The 27,339-nt window shown below is 43.4% G+C and overlaps 1 pseudogene; it reads right to left on the bottom strand.

The window, feature by feature from the left end:
* Positions 1–2,648: 2,648 nt before the first annotated feature.
* Positions 2,649–2,767, bottom strand: LOC116220396 (annotated as a pseudogene).
* Between the last annotated feature and the right edge of the window lie 24,572 nt (positions 2,768–27,339).

Here is a 27,339-nt window from a genome sequence, read left to right as displayed (position 1 = left end):
GTTTTATGCCAGTTTAGAGCTGATGGCCTTAGTTACTCCCTTTCTTTAACAGCATATACATGTCTCACTGGAATAGTTCACCATTTTCAAAAAGTGTGTTGAAAATCTAAAATATCAAATGTCCTTCTGACACAGTTATGCTGATAAGGACAGAAAAATAACTGTCTAAGATAAATGTTTTGTGAGACGTGTCTAAAACCTTTGAACATTACTGAACATAAATAGGACAGGTGTTGAATCATTTCCCACATCGCTGGGGCGTATTCAAAAACTGTGATCATCCCCACGCAGTGCTGAATGAGATAGATGAGACACGATGACGTATTGAGCCCAAACTTCCTGTTGCAAACGATGTTTCTCCCATGTAAATAGTTATGGTGCAGCAGGGAACAGGGAGGTCCATGGAGGCCCTCTGAATACCACTGCAGGGTGGGATGGGGAGGAGAGAGACAGAGGAGAGGGCCGAGACGTCTCCCCAACCCCTGTCTGGGACATCCGCCTCGGGTTTGGTGAGATAGGATGATGAACGACGTGTTGCTCAAGAGTGGGTGAGAGGAGAGGGGGGGGGGGGGGGGGGGGGGGGGGTTGGGGTTGTGGGCATGTTGCCTGTTGCCTGTTGCCCATACTCCCTACTGTGTGTGTGTGTGTGTGTGTGTGTATGTGTGTGTGTGTGTGTGTGTGTGTGTGTGAGGGATGGAATGGGATTGGGTGGCTGATAGTGTGCAGACACTCCCTGGTTGGCATACCACAGCAGAGAGGACACACAGAGGGCATCTACTGCTGCTGCTGCCGCCTCCGCTGTTCCTTCAGGAGCGTCGGAATGCCTCCCTGTCTGCCTGGATCAAGACAGAAGGTCTGGGAGGTGTCTCCTGCTCCAGAAATGCCTAAACTTTCCGTCTCTCTTTCTCCCTCCCTCCCTCCCTCCCTACCTCTCTATTTATTTTTCACTTCCGCCATCTCTATCCAATCACCTTCCTCACTCCGCCATTCTCTCTTCTTCCATCTTTCTACAACCCACTTTGTTTCAATCTCTCTCTCTCTCTCTCTCTCTCTTTTTATCCCTTTCTTTCTCCTTTTATCCTCTATGTGAGGCACGAACAAAGGCACTAAGACAGCGCAAACATTCTCATTCTGGCTAAATCACAGGCACTCTGGACCACACCTGAGAGAAGCATGTGGAGATAAACGCCTAGCTCACATAAAGGCGTTCTTTCCTGCTCTGCGGTTTCACCAAATCTACCTGTCCCTCCTTTGAACCGTCTGATGCTGCCGTGCATGACTCTACGAAAGTCAACATTCTAAGCAGGGGGGGAGAGCGTGCCAAAATTCCACCCACAAGACCAAACGGGCTCTGCCCCAACACAGGCACAGGCACAGGCACAGGCTCCATGAGACAGCCTTCACATCAGCCATCACTGACGCCTAGCTAACCATAGACACAGAAGGCACACACACGCACGCGCACACGCACACGCACACACACACACACACACCATACACAATGATACCATACACAACAACACACACACACAAACAGACCAATTACACAAGTAAACACACACACACACAACTTTGGATAAATCAGTGTAAATCAAACAATTCACATTTTTGGCTGATTCTCCCTCTTGGTGACTCAGAGACATGAAGCAGCAAAGAGTCGAGCACAGATGTGTTCACTGACGCACACAGGAGAGCGCCATTAGCACAGTTTGCCATGCTGTCTCTGCGTCAGGCAGTCAGGAAGCATGGTGGAGTAAGAAGGCAATTAAAACAGCCATCCACACACACACACACACACACACACACACACACACACACTGACACGCGTGCATACACACACACACACAGAATTTGCAGACACACAGTGGGTATACACAGTAATGAGAGTTGAGTGTAGAGAGGCCAAGAAGAGGGTGACATGCTAAACAGAAATGCTCCCCATTAATTAAGTGTGTGTGTGTGTGTGTGTGTGTGTGTGTGTGTGTATGTGTGTGTGTGTAAGTGTGTGTGCGACAACTGCTAAAATGAGCTGCTGATGAAATCCCATGCTGCCACATTCCTGGACAGCTAATGAACATGTTTGAAGGAAGAGGGCACAGTAGCTCTTTCTCTCCACTCCTCTAAACAAACAGAGGTGAGTTGAGGTGGGCGAGCAGGCGCTAGTCAGGTGGGGTCATAACCTACAACAGATGCCACACATCTCCTGGCACACTGCTAATATGAAACAGTCCCTCTAGGATCTTGTGTTTTCACAAATTCATGAAAATTCAAGGATTTCCTACAGTTGCTCTTCTCTTATTAGCGTAACGAAAAATTGGAATTTCCGTATTGTTTGCGATTGATTTTATTTAACTCAAAATCACCAACATTTGACTGCGATCTTTGAGAATTCCCGTAGCAAATTCAGTTACTTTTTTTTTTTTTTTTTAGTTCTCTCCACACCATGAGGCGCACAAGGGCGCAACTTCTGAATAGTTGCAGTTTCAGTAATAACTTTTTTCTGGGAACAGGTGATTGGCCTGTAGCCCAACCCCCAACCTGGAGGACCAGTTGTATTGGGGTTTCCCTTCCCTCAGACGATTGCTGTGCCATGCACGCTCACGAACTCCAACTGCCCGGGTGCAGTTTAACCTCAAGCCCAGGACTCGAGTTTACAGCACCTGGTAATCCCAGGCGGTCTCCCAACCAAGTACTAACCAGGCCCGACACTGGTTCGCTTCTGAGATCGGAAGAGATCGGGCGTGCGCAGTGTGGTATGGCGGTAAGCCTGTCAGCTGCTTTTGGTTGCACAGTCACAACAAACCCTCACAAGATCCTGGTGGCATCACAATTTTTAGGAATTCCCACAGGAAAAAGAAAACCTTCAAATCACTGCAATTTTAAACCCCACCACGCTACGGTATTTTGGGTTATTGATCTCCCCCATAAATTTCACTTTTACACCACTGTAGTAAATACAAATCGCGCTTTGAGGCCCCCTAATGGACAGTGTACATGTGTATTTGTTGATAAGCTGAAGGATATGGAACCGGCAAAGACAGGCAGAGGCCAAAGAAGCTTGTAGATTGACAAGGTAGAGTAATGTCACAAGATTTTACACCAATATGACTCTGCATAGTATTATTTATTGTGACATTGGAGATGAGATGAAAAGAATAACACAAAAAAATAACGACACATTTTTATTGAAGTGTTTGAATGTGGAGTATGTGTAATCTAATAAAATATTGTTGGCGACATGCTTAATATTTTTTATTATTTTATTACATGCTAGCTGAGTTCAAGGTTGCAAACTTTCAAGGCTTATTGGCGTGAGATTGACGATGACTGATCAAACTTTTTGACGTGAGATTCATTTATTTGGATGCTAGCCTGAGACAGGACAGGTCAATGACTTTGGGCATCTGGGAATCTCTGGGAGGGAGGAATTTCACCAATAAGGTTACAGCCTATGTCGCATTCTTTCATAAATAACATTGGCAGGGATGTTTATGATGAAAAACGTTCCTAACACTCCCATATCAAGCAAGCGCAACACAAGACATAGCAAAACAGCTATTAGTGATTACTGACTAGTCCAACAGAAAGAAGGCCAGCTCAGCATCTGACCTGCATCCTTTTGTAACTTTTAGCTCTTGCTAACGAGTAAAAGCCAGTCCGAGACTGACTCTTTTTCTGTCTCTTGCTTGGTTACTCTCTCTTTTTCTCTTCCTCGCTTCTTCCTCGCTCGTTTCTTCATTGCATCTGCCATGATGTCCATACAGAGAATACTGTAGAATACTGTAGAATACTGTAGAATACTGTCTAGTTGTTGCATAAGGTGGTGCCATAAAGCATAACGTAGTTCTCGCGAGTGGTCTCGCGCCCTGTACCCCAAAGTTACATGGCGCATCAGGTGTGCTGTGGCAGTGACACAGGCGCCATTCTCCGAAGTCAGTGAACCACCAAAATGATTTTAAGCTGTTATATGAAGGTAAAATTGTTACATAATGTTACTTTAACAGCAATTTTTTTTAAAGTTCCAGCAGCAAGTTTAGTCAATTTTGGCTGAAACAATAACAACAAACCATTGTATCCTGGGGGGCCTGATTAAACTAACTCTTTAAAGGAAGAAGCACATAGCATAAACTCACTAGGTGTACATACCTTTTGAGATGCAGTGAGAGACTTGAATTCCACAGTTGCATTCAAATCCAGTATTTTTCAGAAATGTTCAAAGACAATGAGGCAGAAAGAGAACTGTTTTTCCACCACATTCATATAGATCTGAAACGAAAGAAAAACAGCTGAACCTGTGGGGCTTATGTTGTTCATTTCAATGTTCAATGTTTTTTCACCCGTTCGCTTCTTTTCAATTATTTCTAGAGTGTTCCGAGATGCATTCTTAATGCAAAAAAAAAAAAAAAACTAAGCACGGCAAAAACATCCAGCTAGAGTTGCTTAACGAACCCTACAAGGAATACAACTGAATCCATAAAACATGTCTCACACATAAAATCTGCAATAGGAAGGCAAAATAGATCAAAGGAGCTTAACTACTTACCTGAGACTGTAAAGTTAAATGAGAGAGTTTCCCAGAGCCCTTAAGCTTTCATTTGTGGCTCTTCAAAGCCAACCATGAAAATGGGTGTGAAATATTTCATTTAATATCACATATTATGCACTTTGACAGATAATCGATGAATGTCAAATACTGCCTGTCTTGGGATGTCGAGGAATGCCAAGCCGCAACTTTTTTGCAGATAATGGTCTGAAATTACTGACAACTCTGCCTGTCTGAAGCGCCCCTCTGACAATGCCATAATGACCCCCTCAGTCAGATGTTGGAGGTGTTCACACACAAAGGCCACTTTAGTACTAATTTAGTTTCGGTTTTGGATTACACTCCGAACTATTATTCTCTATACCTGACACCACAATTCTATGCATTCACAAGATTTAGTGGCACTTATGACCTAATTTTAAAACAATCTTGAATATAATTCATAAATAAAGATAATTCTGTGCATTTGTTGTGTAAGTACATACTAATATACATGACATACCCCAACACTAAATCCTAACAGATTCCCAATGACAATTTGACTGTTTTAATACATGAACTAACATGATATTTTAGTGGGACTTAATTAACTTACTGTCAATATAAACTGCAGACCTTGTATATCACAGTATACAAGTATAATAACACAGTCAGGTGATTGCTGTGTGTTCACACACCTTGCAAATACCCCACCCACCCCTAGTTTATTGGGCTAGTCTTCCATGTCCAATTATGGAACGAGGTGAACTCGCTTGTTTCTGCGCATTTTCCTAACCTTAATGAGAACACGCTAAATTAATGTCATACAGTGAAGCACAAAATGATTTACACACACACACACACACACACACACACACACACACACACACACACACACACACACACACACACACTTAGTGGGCCTGTGAAAAGAACTGCAACCTTATAAATTTAAAAGAGAGGGGAGGCCTTGATTTAAGAAGCCTGTGGCTTAGCGCCGGGACGAACACAATATTTACCATCAACTATTTTTACTGACAAGCTCCAATGACTGGACATATTTGAGCACTTACAGTAACTCTCAAAGTAGACGTTGCGCTGAGTGGTCAAATGAAGTGTGATGCTATCAGCTTACACAGCATAAAATGCCCCCCAACACTATTTGTCAGGGCTTGTGTCCAGTTCTTGAGGGGGAGGCAAATAAATTGAAAAAGCTGAAGATATGTCAGTGTTAAATAATGTGTCCCTGCCTTCTGACAACAGTGCTGCTTTGGACGAAGTACAAACATCAGCAAGGTGGCTTTGCCTGCTTATTTGTAGACATTCTGTGTGTGGTGTGGAAACGGAATAAAAAAGAATAAAAATGGAGTCACAAAATGCTGGCCTATGCAAAGAAACCGTATATCTGTCATTATAAGAAATAGAGAAGAAAGTGGGAGGCTGGCTGGCTGTGGACTTTTTTGAGCCAGTACAAAGGAGAAATGAAGAAAAATATAGCTGAGAGAGAGAAAGACTGAAAGAAAGAAAAAAGAGGAAGAAAGAGAAAAGAGAGAAACAGAGAGAGAGAGAGAGAGAGAGAGAGAGACCTAGGTAATTCAAAGACTCTCCACTCATTCTTATTCAGCGCATTGCTTTACTTTTTTATGGCCACATTCACACTCCATCACAAACAGCGAAAGGGAAGAATTCCGCTCCTCTTGTGAATTATGAGCAAGACCCTTCAGCTTGCCCCCAGCAACCCCCCCCCCCCCCCCACACTCACACACACTCTCACTCACACACCCACACACCCTTCAACACCCCCCCCCCCCCCCCCCTCTTCCCTAACCCCATTCAATCATTTGGCTCACACGGAGTCCCAGGGAGGGCCCCTTATGCAGGAGTCCCAGTCTGATGCCTCCATACCCCCACATCCATCATCAAAAACCAGCCCCAACAATGCAAGCCAAGGAGGCCCAACAGACACCCTCACGATGGGAAAAACAAATGGGGTCTGAATGGTAATTGTTGGGGCTCCCTCTCTCTCTTTTCTTTTGACTGAAAGAGAGGAGCTGTGCGGATGCCAGGCCGACTGGCTTGTGGTGTCAGTTTTGTGAATAATTAATGACAAGGCTGTTTACAACCAAAGGGCTGGGGCCAATTGAACCCCAGCGTCTTGCACACACAGAACAACACACGACACTTTGTCCGCCATTTGGACGCCCAGACACACATTTGCTAACATGCAACCAAAGTTATGTTTGTGGGCGTTCATCCCCCTCCCCCCCAAACCCCAACACACACACACACTGCAGAGAAAGCCCAAACTGACAAATATCACAATCTCAGATACACCAGGCCCTCTGCTCACTGCACTCACTTACAATAAAGTCCCCTTTAAATCAGAGGAATAAAGCAGCCATTTTCTTGTATTGTTTTATTCCAAGGGCAATATTGAGCGATGACTAGCTGGCAAAACACAATGACGAGACAATGAATGCAAGGAGACTGGATCTGAGCATATGCTTGACTGCATACCATAAGACAAAGACTCTTCTAAATGACTCTAAATTCCCTAGAAACAGGGAAACAAATACTAAACGTGCATCAGAAACACAATGAATTCTTCAGACTCAGGTTTCACTTCAGCATTTTCTTCATAATTTGTTTCGGGGCGCAATCTTTTGTCGTTGTTGAAGAGGCCCTCTTTGGGTATACGAGCACCATGTTTTGTTCCATAATTTGTGAATACTCCTCGGATCTGACTGGTTGCGCAAGACTCCCATGTCACCACAGGTTTCGATCGCTGAGCTCTAATTCAAAACAAATGCTGTCAACAAAAGTTCATTCAAATCTGAGTCCATCCCTCCCAGCGCACCCTCTGACTGACTGACTGACACCCGGCCGCAGAGGTCAAATGTAATAAATCATAGACACAACAAGGCCAGCACTTCCAGACTCACATGCAGAAATGGCCTCTATGTTTTATCCGGTGCAAATGTTCACGGTTCTCAGTTTGCTCATGTACGACCACAGCTGACATTTATGAACCTCATTGACATGCGTTTCATACACCACAGTGTTCCAGAACAGTCTTTGTTTCAGTCCTTGTTCTCAACATCCTCCTCTTCGCCTCTCCTCTGACCAGAAGTATCAAAGAAAGATGTTTTTTCACATTACTAAGAAGTTTAAAAACTGTTTAAAAAAACCTTCAAAATCACTTGAACATTTTAAAGATAAATGTTTATTATTACCGATATGCATCTCTCTCATTTGGGTGATCATACGAGCGCCAATACTTTCTTGTTGCTGTCAAAACACCTGCAAGCTCTCAGTCTTAGTTTGGGTGACACGGGGGGCATGATTGCCTTGCCCACTGTGGGCACGGTCACCCTAATTGTCCGCAGTAGCTGGACCACACTGCTCTGTGCCTCTCGCTGGCAATGGCTGCCCACACCAGTAATGATGTGACCACTGTGGCCCCTGACTGTGCTGTGCACCGCATGGCCCCGCCTGAGGATGGATAATAACCAAACACTGAGCAACAACTGAACTTTAACTCAAAACTGCCTCGGTCACTGTCACCGCTGGAGCGGGTTGGCAGCTTATTAGATGGATGGATGGATGGAGATACACTGGGTCAGATGAATGAAGAGAGAGAAATGGAGAGAGAGAGAGAGAGAGAGAGAGAGATGTTAAGACAGACAGAGAGGGAGAGAGAAAGAAAGATAAAAAGAAAGAGTAAGAAAAGTAAGAATTAGAGAGAGAAATACAAACAAAATCTAACCTTTTGGTCTTTTGGTCAGCTGTCTGACAACTAAAACTTTGTGTTTCTTACAATGCTTGGTGACCTGAACACGGCGTGACATGACTCACTTGTGCTCTCCTAGGCACTGAAACAGAATTGAGTCTTTGAATATGAGCCCCTGAACTCTTTGTACTCGCTCGTCAAGGATATCACTTCAGATGACACCCATACGGACAATACTGAGAATGGGCAAATGTCATCACCCTGGGCGAAGCTAAATGCCAACAGAACATGGGCCTCACATGGCCAAGACCCGAAGACTGAGGGCATTACCCTTCCAGTGCCCTACCCTTGGGCAGAAAACAACCCCCATTTATAACGTTACTATACTTGAGGCATTTTGTTCAAGGTACTGCCACTTACAAGAACTTATGACTCAGTCTATAACTTTCCCTTTTCCTCTATCCACTTTTCTTCTTTTTGGGCAAAGAAGGGAAAAACTTTAATATGTATTTTGGGTGTGCAATGGATTTAGAAGCCATTAAGTATGGAGACATCTTCCATATGGAGGCTCCGGACACTATAAAAGGTTTATGGGGGAAAAAAACTAGACTCTCACAGCTGGCAAGCCAACGTGTTCATGGTACAGCTCTTTTTCTCTCCCTACCCCTGAGATGTTTTCTCTCCCTGTTCACACATGTTCCTATCCTGTATACCTAAATACAAACCTACACACTAGCTACATAACCTAAAATCCATTTAATCCACTTATTTGTAACTTTTGCCCTTGTAATAATCCCCAAAGTAGCCATGTCTGGCATTGCAGGTATAATGATAGTTATTTTTAACAGATAGATAAATAGTTGGCAATTTTTATTAATAAAATTTCAGACCTTTCAGACAGTATCTACCATTAGCCAATGATGTGACCCCAGCGCCTATGAGCATGGTGATTCAGGGAGCTAACCGTCTTTAGCTCTCATAAAAACCCCATTCATTTCTAAAGTGTTATCCTTAAACTCCAGGTGAAGGCCTCAGGTCCAGGGCAGGGATGGACCCATTCCAATTTCTCAAAAACTGAAGCATTCAGCTCCTGCCTGGCTTAATGGAAAGCGTCAAAAAAAGAGTCTGCTTATGTGGAGGTGTTTAAAAATAGGGTGCTGGCCAAGAATGTTATTCCTCTGTTGCAGGCTATGGGCCACAGTCACCTCCAGTAAGGTCTGCCTCTGCTTCTGCTGAGACTGGTGTGAAAGAGTCAAATGAAGGCTTTCTAATGTTGCTTGCATTCACCTTATAGGAGAGAGAATTGACAAGGACAAAAAAGTGAAACCCGCTGGACCTTAATAAGAGAGTTGAGAAGAGAAGTAGAAATGTGTGCAAACATAATTGGGGACATGGATTGCCAGTGACAGTTGCAATAATCTCCATAACATGTCAAGAGACCCAAAAAGTATTTTTCAGTCTAAATAAATGTTACGGTGTGTGTATGTGTGTGTGTGAGTGTTTTAATTAATGTTTTACATCATTCCATTAATAAATGTATTCATTCTGATTAAACTGAATGAGAAACAAACAATATACATAAAAATACATTCCTACACACAAAATCCTTGCTTTTGCATCTGTAGTATTTTAACATGTAAATACTCTTACTCATACTTCACACTCTTTGCCAAAGTCCAGTCTGTGAGTCTGTCTGTCTGTCCCAGATGAGTCCACTCAGGAGGTCTGTAGAAGTTGTGAAAGTTAATCCCCTGTACCGTGACCTTCCCCTCCCTCCCTCTTGTCTTCACATCCGTTCCCCCCTCCACGAAATATCAAAATCCAATTACACACCCATCGAGAGACCCATTAGCTGGATTAATATGCATTGGGAGAGTATTAAGACCCCCTGTGACCAAAAGCCTGCGGTTGGACCACGGAGGAACGTGTGGTTATTACCGAGCTCACGCTCCATATAGTAATACATGAACAAGCTGGATTTAAGAGCAGGCTCATTTAAAATCATTAAAGTCATATTCCAACTACTAGGGCTCAGGTTCACACTGCACTAAGTAAAGAATCACCACTTAAGATGGTGCTTGGGGTGAGGAATCTATGGATCCAGTCTAGGTAATAAGATGCAAAGAAGGCGAGACCTTTTGCGTCAGTTTGATTTTCTCAGAGGCATCTCGTTAAAAATAAATGACAAAAAGAACTTTCTTGAAGATATACGTTCATATTTCAGATATACTTTTCTCATCAATATTCTTCGCAAAGTTTAAAAGCCCCCAGCTGCAGTATTGGTGGATATATATATATATAAAAAAAAAATTCTCTGAGCTGTTAAATATGCAAAGCAAAGCTTTTCCAACCAAAGTGTCACGTGACGAGCATGGAGTATGCAGAAACATGATGGAAGATGATTAGTGTTTTAATATTAAACCCAGACCTGCGAGAAGCTAACGGTGGAGGCACAGAATGCAGATAAGATCTGAGAAGCCTGTCACTGTGTTTCAGCGTCGCCTGGGCTTCATTTGCATAATTATACAACTAAATAATTACTTGGGAAGAAAAGAGGAAGAAGAAAAAAACTTGGCTTCCTAAACTTATTAGAATTTTTTGAGGCAGACTGCATTTTTTGTTTTCCAAACCTAATCTAATCTCCTCTCCGAAAGGTGATGCTGGAAGAACGGAATGTGTGTATGCATGTGTGTATGTGTGTGTGTTCTGGTTTGTCTAAAAGAGTCTTTTGTCTGGCACAGGAGATGCTAATCATGCTATTATTAAAACGGTTTGTGAAAGAAGAGGGAAAGTAGTCTGTCGTCTTTTTTCCTGATGGCAGAAATAACTGGGGGCAATACTCTACCAATCCAAGTCAAGTCACATTTATTTATTAAGCACATTTTAAAACAACAGCAGTTGTACCAAAGTGCGTTCTAGTCGAGGTAAAGTAGATGATAATGAATTTAGACAAGAAATTATATTATTAAGGGATTAAAAGGAAATAAACAACTACAAGAAATAACTTGAAACAAAGGAAAAAGGAGAAACAAGAAAAGACAAAGAAGACAGAAAACTCAATACTAAAAACATAATAAAAGAGCACAGAGTCAGCCCAATAAAAGCCCACGGAGCTCCCTGGTGCCCACCCTGCTCTGTCCTGTCCCTCTCCTGTGTGTCTGGTTCAGTCCTCCCACAGGTGACAGTGGCCAGGACCAGCTGTCTGCCCCAGGGAAAAACACCCATTAGCAGAAGTAGCCCAGTAGAGTGTAATCCTCTCTTCAGGCCGTTTACAGACGCTGACTGTTGAGCTGCCATAAGTGGACAGTGGTCATTATAGGCGGAGATTGTGGAAAATTTGTAATTTAATGTGCCATTTTCATATTTATTTCAACTTAAGCCCCCCCTAAGCCAGCAGCTTTATGAAGGGATAACAATGCCTCCAGTTATCCATTGTGTTGATGTGTGTGTGAATGTACTTGTGGAACAAATAGGGTGTGTGTCTGTGTTGTGTGTGTGTGTGTGTGTGTGTGTGAGAGTGTGTGTGTTTAAGTGTGTGTGAGAGAGAGTGTGTGTATGTGCGTGAGAAAGGGAGAGAGTGAGGGAATGCATGTGGGGGCATAATTGTAAGAATCTCAGGGACGGGGATTTGGCATGATTGGGTTCACTTAAGCTTTAATTCCAGGGGCTTTTCATGCTTTTCATTACCATTTCTTTAAAAACGCCACAATCTTAATGGCAACATAAATTATAAATTTACCTCTAAACCTTTCTGCCCTTTAGCTGAGCCTATCGCTCTACACCAGGTCTCTCTCTCCTTCACCAGCACAATGTCGCCTACTTTGGGCCCTATTAGAAAAGCACAATTAAAGGAGGCCAACCATTTGCAGTGAGGAGGTGCTGTGAATCGTTCAGGTTTCTGCTCATAATGTTTCTACCCATAATGTAATTGTATCGGTCTAGACAGCACACTCAGGCTACCGTAATTAGTGATAGACTCTGAGGCTTTCAGATTCCTGTAGACAGATGGCTCTTTGTGAAGCAGGATACTTTATCTTAAGACAGAAAAAAAAAAAAGTCATAATGGAGACAGCGATAGATTAAAATAGAGAGCGAGTGAGGAAAAATGATCAGGGAGAAGATTTCTGTGTGTGAGTGTGTGTCAGCGAGAGAGAGAGAGAGAGAGAGAGAGAGAGAGAGAAGAATGAGTGAGACTGAGCAAGAAAGAGAGAGAATAGGAGACAGAAAGAGAGAGGAGACAATGTAGGAGAGGGCTATTCTTACCAGAAACAAACCAGTTCAGCAATCTTCTAAATGTATGCAGCATAGACACGCCGCCTCGACTGGAACCTGAAGCACACCTCAGAGACAGCCAGGGACCTACCATGTTGTTTTCCTCTGGGAAGTTCCCATCCATCTCCACCATGTACATACAGTACAGCCCAATCCCAATGAAAGCTCCTGAGTCCCAGCTGCCATAGAGAGACATGGGTTGAATCCCACAAGAGCCCCGGCAACAACAAAAAAAAAGTTTCCACTGTAAGATTGCATGAAGTTAATTTGAAGACAAACAGCACTGGTTTGCGACTAAAGATGTATGGGCTACTTAGAGCTTGTTTTGATGTGTACCCGGGAGTGTCTAATGTTTAAGAATTACAGGCCTCACCTTCACTGTCTTCACTAATGGCAGAATTTAGTGAGCCCCCGACCATAACCAGCAGCATCCATCTCCATTTCACTTCAGCAAGTAGCTTTGTCGGTCAATAACAGCTGGTGATTTTACACAGTCAAAGACTGTACACACGTACACACACACACACACACACACACACACACACACACACACACACGTTCTCCCCTGTTGTGCCTGGACTAATCAGAGCCATAAAACTGAGTTACGGCTTTGCACAAAAATGAATGGCCCACTTAAGTATGAAATATAAGGATGTGATTCATAATTGGACAGAGAAAACAACAGAACACAAAGCAAAACGTCAAAGATCTGCTCAGTGGGGAAACACACCAATCAAAGCAGCGGTCAGACTAACTCTGGGCTGGAGACGCTTGCATAGAGTTATAATTCTCAGTGCTAGGAAATGAGAAGCATTATTGGTTTTTGCATGAAAACCCCATGAATCCCTGAGTCATACCCTAATCCCTATATTGAAATTGCTCTGAATCCTGGGTTGGTGCAATCAATGGCACTACACAATCCCACTATATTATCTGTCATGATGCAACACAAGTAAAAAAAAATAAACAAATCAAATGACTGCACAAAATGTAGCTTACCAAAGACAACCACATGAGAGGTCTGAAAAGTAAAGCCCTAATTTGAGGGGAATTTTCACTGTTTAACCATAAATGCTGCAGTATTACAATGGGAGACTGTGGTGGCTTTGTGTTTCATTGGTGGAGAGGCCGTGGGTGCAGATCAGTGGTTCATGAAGCCTTTGAGAGGCTTTGACTGTCTGACTCGACTGTTGGCAGCCTGACCTTGACTGCAGGTCTACGCCATGGAGCTACTCGTCTTCATTATGCGGCTCACCCGTTTCAACATTTCAAACACAAATGATAGACAGACAATGTCTGCACAGAGAGGCCTGTGCCTGGCCTGTTCTGCTCTCATGCATGGGAACGTTGCTTGTGAGGGGGAACAATCTTGAGCACTAGAGTAAGATCTGCTAAATACAGCTCACACTTTCTGTTCACAGGCTAGACCCACTAGGTTTAGTGAAATTAGCTACGTAGGTAGTGCAAGCACTTGCTTCTACACGTTTCTTCAAGTTCCAATAACTTTATTTAAAGAATTGTCCAGAAGCAGAACTACTACTTGAGATGCGCTACCAAATGTGTGATTGTACCAGAGCATGGTCGAATATTAAGTCAGCAGCTGGTCCAATAGTCAATGCCAGCAATTATTTGCACAGGTATATGCACAAATTAGGCTCCTCTAAAATAGGCTATTTATCTGCGTCCACACACAAATGCAGATAAATAGCCCATTTAGAAATAAGAGCACAAAGCAATTCTTCAACAATTAGCAACTGCTCTGACTTGCCCAGTTGCCTAATGAGCTGTTTCACAGACTGCCAAGAGTAACTCTTACCCTCACCTCGCCCACGCTCGCACCAGAGAGGAGAGTTGGGTGGAGAGAGTTCGTAAGAGTTGGTTACCCTACAGGCAGGAGATTGGCTTCACGCTATGCTGGGCTCTCTGAAAGAGGGCAAAGCCCCTTCATCAGACACCGACCGCAGCTCTGGGTGGTCGGACCCACACTGCTATCAAAGCCGCTGCCAATTAAATTGGGATGATCAATGATGACCTTCCATTCAATCACGGGGAGACCAGCCGGGCGGAAGGAAAGAAAAAAAAAAAGAAAAAAGCTGACATGGGATTTGCCATTCATTGTACTTAAGCAGCAAGCTAAATCTGAAGCACTTTTCCAGTGGCTGTATCTGGCCAAATGTCAGTGCAATTATCGGACAGGTGGTCAGGGGGTGAGAGGAAATGCCAACCTGCCAATGTGCAGGAATGGGAGCTCACAACCTTTCAACACAATGAAAGCCCAAGAGAGAGACAGAGAGAGAGAAAGAGAGAGAGAACTACAACAATTCATGAGGCATTTATTCATAATTAACGAAGTTCCCCCTTCTGTTATTTGACCTTGGTTTTGGGATGGTTTGAAAAAAAAAGAAATACATTTTTCATCCCAGCTAATCCTCTCTGAGGTCAGAATTAATATTTCACATTTTCTTGCTCTCGCCCACAGCCCACATTTACATTTATTCTTCTGGCTTAAGCTTTTATCCACTATGACTTACAACTCAGGGCATGTGCAATGCTAATGTAGGCAGAACAGTGGCTGAGCATAAGTGCCAGACACTCTCCTGTAATATGGGAACTATAACCAGGTCCATAGCAGACATTGGCTGTATAGTGTAGGTATAAAAACAGCTAGGAATCCAAATGAACAGTCAGGTCCAGTGAATAGTTACATTGGCTGTCAGATGCACAGTCACGGCTTACAGATGAAATGCTTTAACTGGAGACGAAGTGAAGGGTAAAGAGGAGAAGGCCAGGGGATGAGAGTGTGTTGACAGACAGCATGGGGAGATTTATCAGATGAAGAGTCAAATCAGTGGGAGCCTAGGACAGACACAGAGACAGAGACAGAGGAGCCATTTGTCAGGTGAAGAGCAGACTCAGACTCGGGCTGATGACATGGTGCCAGGGTCCCTGAGAGATGTTGGAGCAGTTCAAGTTGAAAAAGAGTGAAAAAAAGGGGCTCCCTTTACAGAGGAGTACCAAACGCTTCACCAGAGATTGGATCGCTACAGAAACACACAGAGCCCATGGGCCCGGGGTTGACTGAAGGAGAGTCACACTTTGAACTCAGGCAGCGGGGGGGGGGAGGATGTGGGACATCAAACGGTCCAGGACTACAGTCCACTGACACGGGAGAGGCCCCGGGAGCTCGGCAGGGAACCTTGGGAATGCGTTCCACTCAAATCCCCATGTTGTGTTTCCTTTCGTGTTTCCTCCCAGGCAACACTGGATTTTCCATTTGGAGACAACACAGAGAAAGAGGTGATAGAGGAGAGGAGAGGAGAGGGAAGAAAAAGAGGGAGAGAGAGGCTGACAGACAGAGGAGGAGAGAGGGGGAATGGAGGAAAAGAGTAAGATGGGATGAAATCCACTGGACTCGGGGCTGTTGGCTGTGAGCTGAGGCGCGGTGTTGCGCAAGACCTCGCTGGAGCACTAGAAACACCAGAGGGACTGCGCCTGGAAAGGGGACGGTTCACACGCGAGCGTTCCCTGGCTATGTGGGATGATGGAACATGTTCAACATCTCCATTACTCGAGAACACACACACACTCTCTCTCTCTCTCTCTCAAACACACACACACACACACACACAGAAAGTCTCCTGCCCACACGAAAACTCATAGACCCCCGCTTCCTTTCCTCACCATCTGACACGATATTGTGTGTCTTAACAGAAGAAGAGAAGACGGAGAGGGAGTTGGCTTTGAATTTCTCACTTCCTCCTTTTGAAAGCTCATCAGCTTGTCTCCCAGTTCCACCGATGCAATAATGCACTCTCCATAAACTCAGAGTGTTCTCCCAGGCATTGCAAGGAGGCGGCCAAAAGCAACAGCCAGCCTTGTTTTGCTTGGCACCGGCCGTGGACACCAAAGAGACGTATGACCAGGGGGGAGTCGCACTCAACTGAGGTTCTGGATGAATAAAACAGACTGAGATCCAGGCTCTCTGTTCTTTGCACCAGCGGCCACCCCCAAAAAATGTCTACTCATCATGGGGTTCTGGAGAGCGCTACGGAGACGTGGTTCAGGTCGAGCCCAGAGTGCACACTCAGTGGTCCGGAGAGGGGGGGCAGTGGCATTGTGGGAATGTTTGTGTAAAGCTTAGCTGAAGTGTGGTCATGGGAGAGTATGGCCGCCCAACGTTGTCTGGATTCGGAAAAACAAACGATTCGTCAAGAATGTCACTGAGAGATACCCAGCAGTAAAGTTTGCACACATACACACTTGACAGAGACAGGCATAAAGACATGCGCACCAGGGCATGAACACACACACACATACACAATCACGAAGAAAAACAGATTCCATATAATTTTTGGCACTTGGAGGAATCCAGTGTTGACACACATGAACACAGATAACTTGGTATGTAAGGGAGACATCCCGAAAACCTTCAGACATCTGTTTGGGTAAGGTTCACTGAAGCCTCCACTCTTTCTCTCTCTCTCTCTCTCTCTCTCCCTGTGGTGTGTATATTATTCTATTCTATGATGGACGTGTTTGCTCATATGGTCTTGGCTACCAGTACCTCCTCTTACGTGTTATGTGAGGCACCAGGAATGTTCTCCCTGAGGAGTCCCCACCCCAGCCCAGAGCCCTCCTCTGCTGGGCCCAGTGTGAGCAGACGCTAACATGGAAGTCTGTTAGCAAACGCTTCTATCCCAGCAGCACTCAGTATGGGTAGAAAATCTACGTCTTTACAGAGATTGAGGTCCTGACTAGTAATCAGGTGATCTGTTGGCAATGATGTGTTATACCAGGGAAGCCACAGGGTCATAATGACCATGTAGATGCCTGTAGCAGGGTACATAGCTAACGCCTGTATCATGGTACATAGCTAACACCTGTATCATGGTACATAGCTAACACCTGTAGCAGGTTACATAGCTAACGCCTGTAGCTAGGGTGACCAGATTTGAGTTTGTGAAAAAGAGGACACTTTGTCCCGGGACCCCGCCCCCTCCCCCGCAACGGAGTTTTTGGACATCTTTTTCACATGCATATGACCCCGCCCCCTCCCCCGCCACAAAGTTTTGACATCTTTTCCACATGCAGATGTCATGTACTATTGTAAACAGGGCTGTAGTGGTCAAATTAGAGGTGGGTAAACTATTGAATTTTGTGATCAGACAGACCTCGACGCGAAGCAACGCAACGCGAAGCAACGCAACACAAAGCGTCGCGACTCTGTAAGGCTGTCCTGGCTATATTCCATTATGCTATCAGTTAAAGTCATATTAAATCAATGACAGTGAATACATGTGTTTGTAGTTTATTCAATTTCAAGAAAACAGTCAAGAAAAGCATGTGTAGGCCTCACAACAATGAAGGGGGTGGAGGGGGAGACAAAAGAAAGGACCTCTATAGGACCTAAAAAAAAATGTAAGGCCTCTGGAAACAGGCCCTGGGTGTTACAGCTGAAAAGTATAATATAAAAAGAAATCATGCTGCAATTAAACACTTCCCCTGTTATTTAACCATTGGAGAAACCTCCAATGTCAACTCAACACAACAACACAATTGCTATATTAAGACGTACGGGCAGGGGAGGCTGTGCCTCATCTCAGATTGCGCAATCCCTCACAAACTGGGTTGAGCGCATGCGTAGAACCTTCTTAGTATTGCTGATCTGACAAAAAAAAAAATTCACGGAGGGGAGGCAAACAGTACCTCTGCCTCACCGGTTGGGTTTATGCTTGTTTTGCTGTTTCTTTTCTGCTACACTTATATTTGACCTTTGCCGCGAAAATGGAAGATTCTATAGCTAAGCTAAGACATTTCACTTAGCTATGCTCTGGTTTGCAAAGAATCTGTCTACAATTTTCAATGAATTAGCCTAATCTACAGCGATATGCATGAGGATAATTACTCATGCATCTTCAATTGCTGAAATAATTGGCGTTTTATTAGGCCTATTTAGATGGCACCGGGAAGGCTGGCTTGTTACCTCCATCATCGTATTTGCAAGCACGTTATTATTAGAGTTTGTCCGTCTTAATGCGATATTGTCCAAACCAAAACAACGTTTAAAAACGTGAATTGATCTTCTTCAGTCTTACTTTGTACTTGAGGCCTTTTGCGGGCATCTGTGGGAGTGGGAGCACTGATGGTCTCTTAAAAAATCGCCTGATATCCATAGCTAATTAATCCATTCCGAACAGGTAGGAAGGCAGGCTAATCCACAACGTGTATGTGTTTACATACTTCCTGATTGGTGTCGCTGCCGCAGCCAAGGCACCGATTGGAGGGTCACAGACCATAATACAGCGCAGATGAAAATGATTCAGACTACAGCGTTTATATGTGCAACAATTTGAAATGTAGGTGTTTTAAAATGACACCAAATTTATTTCTGATTATTCCAACAGCAGAATACAAGGCCCAGGGAACTTTGAGGTGCGTAAACGGCACTTACAGGTGCGTAAACGATATTTAGAGTTGCGTAAACGCTATTTCCAAAATTCCAGAGGTGCGTAAACGGCGTTTACCCTCTGATGGAGATAATTTGCATGAATCATGTGCTTATGAAATGGCTTTTCTCTGTATGTGTGTAACTTAGAATATTAGGTGCCACTTAGTCTGCATATGTACAAGAGCATGTTTAGACCAGAAGTGATAATCAATCAATCAATCAATCAATTCAATTTTATATAGCGCTTCTCTATATACCCGAAGTCGCTTTACAGAGTCCAGAGTCCAGTAGTCATACACACACAGTCATACCGGTGGTGGTAAGCTACCTCAGTAGCCACAGCTGCCCTGGGGCAGACTGACAGAAGCGTGGCTGCCAATCAGCGCCAACGGCCCCTCCGACCACCACCAACATTCATTCACACAATGCAATGCATGTCTTTATGATGGTGGGGGAAACCGGAGTACCCGGAGTAAACCCACGCAGGCACGGGGAGAACATGCAAACTCCACACAGAAAGGACATGGAACGACCTGGAAGGACCGGGATGCGAACCCAGGGCCTTCTTGCTGTGAGGCGACAGTGCTAACCACTGAGCCACCGTGCTGCCCACTGATAAGAAGGTTCGAACTGTGCTTCTTCCGACCTTGCAAAACTTCCATCCTTGCCTTGGACGTCAGAAATCCACCACGTGGTTATCTCTGTTGAACGCTAAACTTCTGTCTATATAAACCTTGTGCGATGTGTTTATCATGGCTTCACTGTCAGCCTTGTGCTGGGAGTGAGCCCGATTGCAATTGTTGTTTGTCTAATAAATGTACTTATATGCAGCTCCGGAGTCCTGAGGTAACTAGGGTGAATTTTCACCTATCACCCTCCACTAAAGCCCTGATTGTAAACGATGCAACTAGTGGAGGCGGCAAGGTGCTCAGTGTTGCCAGATTGGAAATGGCGTAATGTATGAAAGGGTCAAAATGATCGTATTTGGAGGATAATTATCATATCCGGCAACACTGGGAAGGCGGTCGACCAATGACAGTTCGCGCTACAGTCAGAGCTCGCGCAAGAAGGTGGAACGTAAGGGAGATACCCTTTCCAAAACTTGTAAGGATGTATTAACTAGTCTGTGAAAGACCCAGACAAACACAAATATACGACGAGGCAAAACCCTGGACGATTTTGGAATCCCTGCCGGACGCATTTTTTAGGTCTCGAAAAGAGGACATGTCCGGGTAAAAGAGGACGTCTGGTCACCCTACTGCAGGGCTCTCAAGTTTTGAAGACAGGCAAGAGTGACATATCCCCGCCCCCGGCCTGCCCCCATTCCGCAGTCACTGGCAAGCAAAAGTGTTTGACTGTGCTGGTTGACTTCAGTGTCTGCTGTTTGGCCTGATGCCCCTTACTGCCTATGTGCCTTGTCACATCCCGCACACCTTGATGGGCACAGGAGTTCTCTTGGCGGCAGATAGAGCACCAGTAATATGAGCTGGTGCTTTCTACAGTAATAAATGGCCATTTAGAGGTCCATTCACTATTAAAATAGGTCTTGTAGGTGGCTGCTCCTTGGACTTTTCTCCCTTTTGTTCTAGCCATCTCCTCCACTGTTTCTTCCACCATCTCTTCCACCGTCTCCTCCTCTTCCACCTGCACTGTCTCTTCCTCTTCCACCTGTACTGTCTCTTCCTCTTCCATCATCTCCTCCTCTAATGTGTTTACGACCTTCTCTGGGCCTAATCTGGCCTTTTTAGGGGGCTTTCCTCTTTGGGCGTAGGACAGGATGCTCATTTGTTTTTTACCTGACATCTTTGAAAGACAGATGCAATGATTAATGCATCCATGGCCAGGATATTTATAACATGCTAGTATGCCTAATGTAGGGTGACCAGATTTGAGTTTGGGAAAAAGAGGACACTTCGTTGCGGGACCCCGCCCCCTGACTGAGTTTTTGGAAAAAAAATTCACATGCAGATGACCCCGCCCCCTCCCCCGCGACGAATTTTTGACATCTTTTTCACATGCAGGTGTAAAAGAGGATGTCTGGTCACCCTACCTAATGAGCTCGCGATTCACAACTTCACCAGGCGAAGAAGCCTCGGTATCTGAATAGAATGTTCAAGCAAACACATTTACAAAAAATAATGCCCATAACATCATTGAATATTAAGGGCTGCCTAATATTCGTTCGAATTATAGGCTATATATATTTTTAATAGGCCTACTCGAATTTATTGTAGCCTATTAACGAAGTTCGGAGTCAAAGCTATAGTGAAAAGGCAGGCTCTAGCCTAAAACTGTGTTAGCTACAAACACTCATTAAAAACTGATGCTAATTATCTGGGAAATATTCTCTAACTGCAGTCAAGTTGTCATTGCTTGTGTCAAACCATTGTGAATTTGTTGTAACATTAAAACAGGAGACGACTTATCCTTTGTAGAAGACTGATGCCCGGAGATCCAGTGATCAATCGTGCGCAATTCCAGGATGCTTTATTTTCATTGGTTGCTGGATTAAATCTTACCCAGATACAACAGATACAAAAGATACGTTTTTTTTCTGATTGGCTATTGTGTGGCTCATTTCTTTTTTTTGATTGGCTGATAAGTGGCACCTCACGGCAGAACTCCAGGGGATTCGGGGAGACGTGCTTGATTCCTCCATGGTGAGGGCAGCGCGGCCAGGTCATGTTTGCGCGCTGCGGCACATTAAATACCCTAGAGTTTTTTTTCAGCGTGAGAAATACGATGTGTGGCGGGAGTGCGTGACTGAAGACCGAAATGAGTGACTGTCACGCTCAATGCGTGACACTTGAGAGCCCTGAGCAGGGTACATAGCTAACGCCTGAAGCAGGGTACATAGCTAACGCCTGTAGCAGGGTACATAGCTAACGCCTGTAGCAGGGTACATAGCTAACGCCGGTAGCCATAGGCGGAGATCCCGGGGGGGACGTGTCCCCCCCTACCATAAAGTTGTCCCCCCCCCCCAACAATCATTGAAAACTAAAAAAAAATTATTTTATTTTTTTTAAATAAAAATACGACGACACAAGCGGTGCTAATTATAGACGTAAACAAATGTGTTTTTTAAGTGTTGAAAAATCATGTTCCCCCTATTCCTCAAAGTGGTTTGGTTCACATGCTGTTTCCAACGGGCAGGGCTACCGGCAGCTCCGTGTTTCAGTTAATCAGCCCAGTAGCCTACACGGTCAGATTGTCAGACTGTTTCCTCCTCTGTCCCCTGTCGCTGCCGCTATGATACACGATATGTAAAGAGATTTACCTCATTCTCGAACGCAGTAAGAACATGTAAAGAAGAAGTTTTTTTTCTAAACTCCATTTACGAAGTTCCAATCGATATGCACAAGTATAGACCTAATCAGAATGTTTGTAAACAAAGGTTGCCAAGGTACTTCCGGGTGGCTAACTGTCATCCTGTCAACAGTTGTTAGTATAGTATCATAGCATAGTAGTTTATAGTTGTTCTGCCTCTAGGCATTTAATTTGAATTGTCGAATTTGTAAAAATTTCAGTTTCATCCAGACTTTGATTTTGACGTTGTAATTTTGAGCCGTGCAGGAAGTAGGCAGGTAAAATTGTTCAGAATAATGTAGAAACTGCAGGCTGACGGTCATTACACCGGAGAGATTCCTTATTACAGGTTGATTCCCCAGCAGAGGCATCGCTGTATCTTGTTATAACTAAGTTAATTTCATTGTTTAAAAACGTAGTTATAATGCTAAAAAAGGCAATGTTAAAACGTGGATGCTATTAGGAAATGTTAACAGTTAGCTTAACATGTGCTTTCTTTACTTCATGGAACTAGGTGACTTGGCTAATTGCAACATTTAGCTTTTTGTGTTCTAGTTTACTCTTTCACCCTTTGATCACTTGAATTTATTGTCGTGGATTCAGTACAATTTGAAGAATAAATCTGCAAACAAGAATACAAGACATTCTTCATCTTTATGAATATAAGAGAGTTTAGCTCGCTGTCTAGTTGAAGTTATCACACCTCAACGAGGACAGTACAATAGTAGTTAATTTACGAATCGATTAACGTCATGCCGAAGACGTGTTGTGTTTGGGGTTGTAATACCAGATGTACCAAGGAATGTAAAGAATTAGGTTTAGGCTTTTTTTTCCGTTTTCCCACGGTAAAATCTAAATCGACCCAACAGAAAATCTGGATACAGAGACTAAGACAGGTGGATAACGCTAGCACAGATCCAGCCTTAGTACGTTTACCGGGCGGTCTCGTTGCATCTAACGGTACCAAACTGTGGACAGGCTGGCAACCAACCACTCATGACCGGATTTGCGGAAGACATTTCTCACAGGTCATTTATAAAACGTTTTTGTTGGGTTGCTGTTGGGTAGCATAATGGTAGCATAACGTTGGGTAGCATATCGTGCAAGCTTGCTAGCGTGAGAATGCTAGTCCCGTTGTTGTAAATAAACAAACCACACACAGTGGCGTGATCTGGCTTGGCTATGATACGGTAACTTAATCTTTTTTTATAATGCAGGTCGGCCAAACCCTGCTGATCACACTGATTTTGCCCAATCACAACACCTGGGACCTGAGTTAGCTAACTCCAGTCCAACCACATCTGCTAAGAGAGCACAAACCCTCAAAACTGCTCATCTACAATACAATTACAAAGTTTTCAATACTGTCAATAAGATAGATAGATATGTACTTTATTAATATCTGTATGGAAACATTCTTGTGTCCAGACAGATAGCTGGAAAGCTACAAAAAGTCCTGAAAATTGTTCATCGTTAAGTTGGATATTGTAGCGATCTCAGTCACTACGACTTTGATACAATAAACCATTACAATATGACCGTTACTCGCTAACAAATATCAACAGCAACGACATCGGGAACGTCTCTTTTTTCAGTTCACAAGATCATACTCATAAAACGTGTTGTTATCATATTCACAATTATGAATAAACGTGTTTGTAGCCTGGTTAAATTACATGGAAAATCCTGTTGGTTTGTTAAGGTTTACTATGGGCAGGGGCGACGTTAGCCACCCGGAAGTAAGTTATTTGTTGTTGTGACGTCACGTTGAATTGTCGTATACATAAGCTTATTAATGGATTGGCATGACAACGTGAACGTTTGCCGATAACACACGCATGCCGGTAATTATCACAGTTAAAATAGCTAGCTAGACAGTCTAGGACACTGTCCTGTCAGGGCAGGTTCATGCTAGTTAATAAACGTAGGTCTACATCTCAGTGCCTCTCCAGATTTGTTAAATTATCGGAAGTTAAATTAATGGCATCTTTTTCTGCGGTCCATCAACTATGCTGGTATTGTAATATGGAGTGACAGTGGCGTAGGAGGTAGAGTAGTCGTATTGTAATCGAAAGATTGCTAGTTCGATTCCCTGTTGAGCTGTTTTATAACTTATTTTGAGCATCAATTTCTCTTGAACTTTGGACATTATTTGTCTGTGAATAGATATTTCGTGTTAGTACATTTAATGCTGTTTAGATAATTCTAAAATGACTTCGAATTTCTGTTTGTAAATGTGATAAGAGAATTCGGTATTTAGCAGTTTATGCTAGCTCCCGTGAAAGCAATTTTTTCATGTCCCCCCCCCCCCCCCGGAATTACACTCTGAAATTTGACCATGTATTGTCCCCCCCTACAATGAAATGGGATCTCCGCCCCTGCCGGCAGCTCCGTGTTTCAGTCAATCAGCCCAGTACAGGGTCAGATTGTGAGATTGTTTCCTCCTCTCTCCCCTGTCATTGCCGCTATGATACACGATATGTAAAGAGATTGACCTCATTCTCGAACGCAGTTAAGAACATGTAAAGAAGATTTTTTTTCTAAACTCCATTTTCGAAGTTCCTGGGACAATTCTGGCAATCATGAAAGTTTTTTTCATCTGGGATTCGTTCTTAACTTTGAACAGAATTTAAGAACGCTAAATATCAGTCATAAATCAGCCAGATTGGATTGCTCCCATGTTCTTAAGGGCTGAATTTGTGAGAAATCGTTGGTGATTGCGTTCACATCAATTCTACATTCTATAGCATACAAATCAAATAGTGAGACACTGGCAGTCAGTCTGCTCTCTATATTTAGTTTGAAATATTGTATTGAGAAACATATGATTTAACAGTGAAATTGACAATTATATGTTTCCTTTTCAAAAACTGTAATTTCACAAAACTTTTCTGTTAGCCATTTCTGATATGCAGTAGCTATATAGATACTAAAGCTAGCTTCGTTTGTTGTTTCCATGGTAACAGGAGCTGTCTCAGAATAATTCGCTTTTCTGTTGGCTATTTCTGATATGCAGCACACGAAGGTACGAGAACGGAGGGCAAAGAAAACGTGCATGGTCTTGGTCATGCATATTTCAAATTGTGTATATGTACAAACATTTGTATATTTGAATGTGTGCATTTTACTGCTATAAAAAATATAGAAAGCAGGTGTTTTGATGGTTGTTTACATTTGCCATCTCTGTCAGTAGTTTGATTTGTATGATTTGCAGATTCTGATCCGTTTTTCTCAATGATGGTCAATTATTAGTAGTTAAAGAAGCACTATTTCGATCATTTAGATTTCGTTTCAGTATTTCAAAGTGAATGAGCTGTGGGAGCACAAGAACAGTGAGCGTCTAGCAGCGATTAACATAGAGCCAGAGCCAAGTTGCAAAGGAGCGTTAGAAATGCTCTGCTTAAATGTATTAGCTTTAGTAGCTATAGCTAGATAAACACTGCCACCTTGTGGACAGTAGATGCGATAGAAGACGCTGTTTAGTTTACTTTTTATTGTTGAACTGATCTACCACAGGAGAAGACGTTCATGCAGCTGAATTCCTCCTTGAAGAGCCTTCGTTTGCGTTTGAACTTTGGACATTATTTGTCTGTGAGTAGATATTTTGTGTTAGTACATTTAATGCCGTTTAGAGAATTTAAAAATGACGTCGAATTTCTGTTTGTAAATGTTATTAGAATTCGGTATTTAGCAGCTAAGTTATGCTAGCTCTCGTGACAGCAATTTTTTCATGCCCCCCCCCCCAGGAATTACTGACCGTGGTTACATGGATTCGAATAACTGCCTTAGTCGGACTGAAATCGCATTATCCGTTTCATGTAAGCACCTTAGTCGGATCGTAGTCGGACCGCACATAGTCGGACTAACACCCCTGGATAACTCGATCCGATCCAGTTGATAGTTCGACTATTGCGGCATGTAACGGTGAATTGGATAAGGAACTGGACTTTGCGTCTTTGCGCATGCTAGAGATCCCGCCGCCCTCCTCCCTCCCTCCCTGCCAGGTCGTGACCCGGAAGACGAAAGAGACGATACGTTGTCTCAACTGTACATACTAACATACTTTATGAATATCCTGCAGACTGTCTCACAAGCTTATTCTTGTTGACTATGAACAAACATAACAGAAGAGGTCCGAAGATATGAGTACCTTTACAACCCCTCCTTAAAAACGTATAAGGACGTTCAAATTACGATACTTATGTGGTGCCAGTGTTGACAAAAACGTTGACTGTGACTGTTTGGACAGAACGCGCTAATTCACCGAACAAATACTTTCATATTAATTTCCCACCACTTGTTAGTCATGTCATCCATTCATATCGATGTGAATCAATCAATACTAATACATCTTTAACTGTGATGTGTTTTTGTTTCATTTCACAACGTATTTACTGTATAATCAACGATAGCAGGTGCCCGCTTGTAAACAGTCCACATTTTATTTGCTTAAAACACACAGCAGTACTGTCAAATCAGAAAGCAAATCAGCTGTCAAAGGGCTGTTACCTGACCAAATACCTTTCAAACTCGGTGATAGTATTCACAACTAATTTGTTCTTCATTCTATCAAATATGATGAAGTGTGGTCCGCGACGGCCACAAGTAAATTATTGCGACATTTCTAACATACAACTCAGAACGAAGAGAACACAGCCAGTAGTAGCCTAATCTAATAAAGAGTTGCCTAATCTATTAACAAGGTCATGGATTGGTGGCTTAAGACAGGAACTATGAAAAGAAAATTAAATGAGAAAGCCACCCGCGAAAATCATGTGTGCGCTAACAATTGTCTGGCGCCAGGTCTTGGGTAGGAGGCATGTTGTTCCGGGGATATTTAGTTAAATGGTCCGCGAATTTTTTTTTATTGGCTAAGTGGTCCTTGGTCTGAAAAAGTTTGAGAAACACTGCTTTATAGACAATAACGATCATACACTCCCATTGCACTCAAACAACCACACTCAAACGAGGATATATTGTATCAATTAGCCTATTAAGTACTGTATTTATTGATTGCAAAGAGTTCAACGTTACAGCAACATAACTTTGCTCCGGTCGCTA

Source organism: Clupea harengus, chromosome 4 (genome assembly GCF_900700415.2).
Source record: "Clupea harengus chromosome 4, Ch_v2.0.2, whole genome shotgun sequence".
Taxonomy (NCBI): domain Eukaryota; kingdom Metazoa; phylum Chordata; class Actinopteri; order Clupeiformes; family Clupeidae; genus Clupea; species Clupea harengus.
The sequence above is the reverse complement of the archived record's forward strand: the minus strand, read 5'-3'. Positions and strand labels throughout refer to the sequence as shown.